The sequence below is a fragment of the Mytilus galloprovincialis genome, chromosome 5 (genome assembly GCF_965363235.1).
Source record: "Mytilus galloprovincialis chromosome 5, xbMytGall1.hap1.1, whole genome shotgun sequence".
NCBI classification, from domain to species: Eukaryota; Metazoa; Mollusca; class Bivalvia; order Mytilida; family Mytilidae; genus Mytilus; species Mytilus galloprovincialis.
The window spans coordinates 43,623,178-43,629,177 of record NC_134842.1 but is presented as its reverse complement, the minus strand read 5'-3'; positions in this window follow the sequence as shown (position 1 = coordinate 43,629,177).

The window sequence follows — 6,000 nt, the reverse complement described above, 5'->3', positions numbered from 1 at the left end:
AAATATACATGTACCGAAATCATTTACCAGACTAAGTAGTAACCAGACTACTTCCGTATAGTGTGGGCTTATTAATTCCTTAAAAAGTTGCATTTAGAGAATAACTATTCGAGAGAAACGTTATCTTTTGACATTGAATTTGATTTACCATTTGCCGATAACCAAACTAAACTTTCGAAGTATTTATATTTCCGCTATCCATTTTCTTTACGATATTCTAATAAAGTAAGGTATTTATTTGTTGGACTAGATACTGTTAAGCATGAACTTACGAATAATTTTAGCCATGGCGTTGTCAGTTTGTTTTAGATTTATGAGTTTGACTGTCCCTTCGGTATCTTTCGTTCCTCTTTTATTACCACTGGGTCGATGTCTCTGCTGGTGGACATTTTGTCCCCTAGGACATCATCCGTCCAGTAGCAAAACTACAATTGCATGAACTTACGAAGAATTTTTAGCCATGGCGTTGTCAGTTTGTTTTAGATTTATGAGTTTGACTGTCCCTTTGGTATCTTTCGTCCCTCTTTTATTACCACTGGGTCGATGTCTCTGCTAGTGGACATTTTGTCCCCGAGGACATCATCCGCCCAGTAGCAAAACTACAGTTGCATGAACTTACGAAGAATTTTTAGCCATGGCGTTGTCAGTTTGTTTTAGATTTATGAGTTTGACTGTCCCTTTGGTATCTTTCGTCCCTCTTTTATTACCACTGGGTCGATGTCTCTGCTGGTGGACATTTTGTCCCCGAGGATATCATCCGCCCAGTAGCAAAACTACAATTGCATGAACTTACGAAGAATTTTTAGCCATGGCGTTGTCAGTTTGTTTTAGATTTATGAGTTTGACTGTCCATTTGGTATCTTTCGTCCCTCTTTTATTACCACTGGGTCGATGTCTCTGCTGGTGGACATTTTGTCCCCGAGGATATCATCGGCCCAGTAGCAAAACTACAATTGCATGAACTTACGAAGAATTTTTAGCCATGGCGTTGTCAGTTTGTTTTAGATTTATGAGTTTGACTGTCCCTTTGGTATCTTTCGTCCCTCTTTTATTACCACTAGGTCGATGTCTCTGCTGGTGGACATTTTGTCCCCGAGGACATCATCCGCCCAGTAGCAAAACTACAATTGCATGAACTTACGAAGAATTTTTAGCCATGGCGTTGTCAGTTTGTTTTAGATTTATGAGTTTGACTGTCCCTTTGGTATCTTTCGTCCCTCCTTTATATACTATTTGTATGAATTGTTGATGTTTAACGCATCTTAAAGTTAATACAAGTTGATTTTTATTTAACGAGTCTGTTATTCTTACAAAAACCTAAACGGAACCAAACTAAGATCTACCAGAATACCACAAAGTACCACAAAACCTATACAGAACCAACCTTAGATCTACCGGAATACCGCAAAGAACCACGATACCAGAGTACCACGCTACCAAAGAAGGGTCGCCAGTTATAACTTTAGTTCATATATACTTATACATTGTTATAAAACACATTCTTATAGCAACACACTAAGGGTTACACATTTATAGTTTAACATCAAAGCCTGACCGCTCGGTTTTCGTTACAATAGTAATAACTCATTTAATAATGTTAAGAAACAATTGAATACAATGTACATCATGTACATTTATATAAACCTTTTACTTAAAAATCAATTATTAAAAGTCTGTTTATTTCAAATGCTAGTCAATAACTTTATCTTTGACTTTTTGCCATTTCTACTCAAGATTCTTACTAAGAAGAAAGTAAAAGAATAAGAAACAAAAAAGTTTTAAAGCGACAAAACATACAAAAATGAAAAAAAAAAAAAATTAAAAAATAAAAAAAATAAATAAAATAAAAGACAAAAAAATTATAAAAAAATTAACAGACTAAAACGATATTTTATTCTACATTTTCCAAAAAAGGTGAAATGTCAATTTTAAAAGAAACCCAAGTTATCTGTACAGGTAAATTTTAATGAAACATACCAGCTGAAAACTTCAACCCAGGTTGATTTTAACAGGTAACGTAATTAGATAAAAAAAGCTACCTATGATTTATGACCCCCAATGGCCAAGATCTCAAGATTGAATACACCAATAAATGTTCACCATTGGACGTTGACCATGCAAGAGGGTGTACATAACTAAGAGGATGTCACAGGTTGTACTGTACATATACAGCATTAGGGTCAGGGTTATATACATCATTTATAGGGTTAAGGTTAGGGTTATACACATAATTAGGGTTAGGGTTATACACATAATTAGGGTTAGGGTTACATATATCATTAGGGTCAGGTTTACAAACATTATTAAGGATTAGGGTTACAGACAGCATTAGGGTTAGGGTTACATCAGCATTACGATGAGGGTTACATACAGCATTAGGGTGAGGGTGGCATAAATCATCAGGGTTAAGGTAATGGACAGCATTAGGGTAAGGGTTACAGACATCATTATGGTAAGGGTTACAGACAGCATTAGTGTTAGGGTTACCTGCATCATTAGGGGTAGGGTTACATAAATAATAAGGGTTAGGGTTACAGTCAAAATTAGGTTTAGGGTTACATACATCATTAGGTAAGTGCTATATACATTAGGGTTAGGGTTACATACATTATTAGGGTTAGGGTTACATACATCATTAGAATAAGGGTTGCATACATCATTAGGATTAGAGTTTTATACCTCATAACGGTTAGGGTTACATACATTATTACGGTTAGGTTTGCAGACAGCATTAGGGTTTGGGTTATAGACATCATCAGGATGAGGGTTACATACATTATTTGGGTTAGGGTTACATAAATCATTAGGGCAAGGATTACATTTATCATTAGGATTAGAGTTTTGTACATTATTAGAGTTAGGGTTACATACATCATTACGGTTTGGGTTACATACTTCATTAGGGTAAGGGTTATAGACATCATTAGGGTTGGGGTTGCATACATCATTAGGGTTAGGGGTACGATCATCATTAGGGTTAGGATAACATAGATCATTAGGGTTGAGGTTACAGAGAGCACAAAGGTCAAGGTTACATACATCATTCGGGTTAGGATTACAGACAGCATTAGGATTAAGGTTATATACATCATTAGGGTTAGGGTTATAGACAGCATTAGGGTTAGGGTTACATACATCATTAGGATTTGAGTTACATACATCATTAGGGTTAGGGTTATATACACCCTAAGGGTTAAGGTAAGAGACAACATTCGGGTTAGGGTTAAATACATTTGGGTTAGAAATACATAAATTATTAGGGTTAGGGTTACAAACAGCATTAGGGTTACGGTTACATACATCATTAGGGTTAGAGTTACATACAGCATTAGGGTTAGGGTTACAGACCGCACTAAGGTTAAGGTTACAGACATCATTAGGGTTAGGTTTATAGACATCATTAGGGTTAAGAGTTACAAACAGCATTAGGATCATGGTTACAGACATCATTAGGATTATGGTTACAGACATCATTAGGGTTAGGGTTACATACTACATTAGGGTAAGGGTAATATACATCATTAGGGTAAGGGTTATACATATTATTAGGGTTACCGTATTATACATTATTACGGTTAGGGTTACATACATAATTAAGGTTAGGGTTATAGACATCATTAGGGTACGGGTTACATACATCATTAGGGTTAAGAGTGGCATACCTCATTAGGGTAAGGGTTACATATATCATAAGCGTTAGGGTTACATACATCATTAGGGTAAGGGTTACATACATCATAAGGGTCAAGGTTACAGACAGCATTATGGTTAAGGTGACGTACATCATTAGGATTATGGTTACATACATCATTAGGGTTTTGGCTACATACATCATTAGGGTTTGGGTTACATACATCATTAGGGTTTGGGTCACTTACATCATCAGGGTTAGTTTTACAGACAGCCTTAGGTTTAGGGTAACATACATCATTAGGGTTATGATTACATACATCATTAGTGTAAGGGTTTTATACATCATTAGGGTTAGGGTTATAGACATCATTAGGGCTAGAGTTATAGACATCATTAGGATTAGTCTTACGCACATCATTAGGGTTAGGATTACATACTTCATTAGGGTAAGGGTAATATACATCATTAGGGTTAGGGTTCCATACATCATTATGGTAAGGGTTTAATACATCATTGGGATTAAGGTTTTATTCATCACTACGGTTAGCATTACATACATGATTAAGGTTACGGTTACATACTTCATTAGGGTAAGGGTTAAATACTTCAATAAGGTTAAGAGTTGCATACCTCATTAGGGAAAGGGTTAAATATAATTATTAGGGTTACCGTTTTATACATTATTACGGTTAGGGTTACATACATAGTTAGGGTTAGGGTTATAGACATCATTATGGTAAGAGTTACATACATCATGAGGGTTAAGAGTGGCATACCTCATTAGGGTTAGGGTTACATACATCATAAGCGTTAGGGTTACAGACATCATTAGGGTAAGGGCTACATACATCATTAGGGTTTGGGTCACATATATCATCAGGGTTAGATTTACAGACAGCCTTAGGTTTAGAATGCCAGACATCATTAAGGTTAGGCATACATAATTAGGGTTAGGATTACTTACATCATTAGTGTTAGGGTTACAGACAGCATGAGAGTTAGGGTAGCATACGCCATTAGGGTTAGGGTTCCAGACAGTACTAGGGTAAGGGTTTTATACATCATTAGGGTTAGGGTTACAAATATAATTTGGGTCAGGCTTACAAACATTATTAAGTGTTAGGGTTACAGACAGCATTAGTATTAGGGTTACATAAGCATGACGGTGAGGGTTATACATACAACATTACGGTTAGGGTGACATAAATCATTAGTGTCACGGTTAGGGTTACGGACATCATTAGGGTAAGGGTTACTGACAGCATTAGTGCTAGGGTTACATGCATCATTATGGGTCGGCATTAGAATTAGGGTTACAGACAATATAAGGTTTAGGTTTACAGACAGCATTAAGATTAGGGTTACAGACATTATTAGGATAAAGGTTACATACATCGTTAGGGTAAGGGTTATAGACAGCATTAGGGTTAGGGTTACAGACATCATTAGGGTTAGGGTTACAGACATCATTATGGTTAAAGTACCAGACATAATAAGAATTAGGGTTACAGACATCATTAGGGTTAGGGTTACAGACAACATTAAGGTTAGGGTTACAGACATCATTAGGGTTAGGGTTACAGACAACATTAGGGTTAAAGTTACAGACATCATTAAGGTTACGGTTACATACATCATTAGGGTTAAGGTTACATACATCATTATGGTTAGGGTGTTATACATCATTAGGGTTAGGGTTGCATACATCATTAGAGTTAGGGTTATATACATCATTATGGTTAGGCTTACATACATCAGTAGGATAAGGGTTACAAACATCATTTGGGTTAGGGTTATATATATACATCATTAGGGTTAGAGTTACATACAGCATAAGGGTTAAGGTTACATACATCATTAGGGTTAGGGTTACATACATGTTTAGGGTTAGGCGTGCATACATCTTTAGGGTTAGTGTTATATACATCAATAGGGAAAGGGTTACAGACATCATTACGGTTAGGGTTACAGCCATCATTAAGGTTAGGATTACAGACATCATTAGGGTAAGGGTAACTGACATCATTAAGGCTAGGATCACATACATCATTAGGGTTAGGATCACATACATCATTAGGGTTAGGGTTACAGACATCATAAGGGTTAGGGTAACATACATCACTTGGATTAGGGTAATAGACATCATTAGGGATGGTTACAGACAGTATTTGGGTTAGGAATAAAAACATCATTAGGGTAAGGGTAATATACATCATTAGGGTTAGGGTTCCATACATCATTATGGTAAGGGTTTAATACATCATTGGGATTAAGGTTTTATTCCTCACTACGGTTAGCATTACATACATGATTAAGGTTACGGTTACATACTTCATTAGGGTAAGGGTTAAATACTTCAATAAGGTT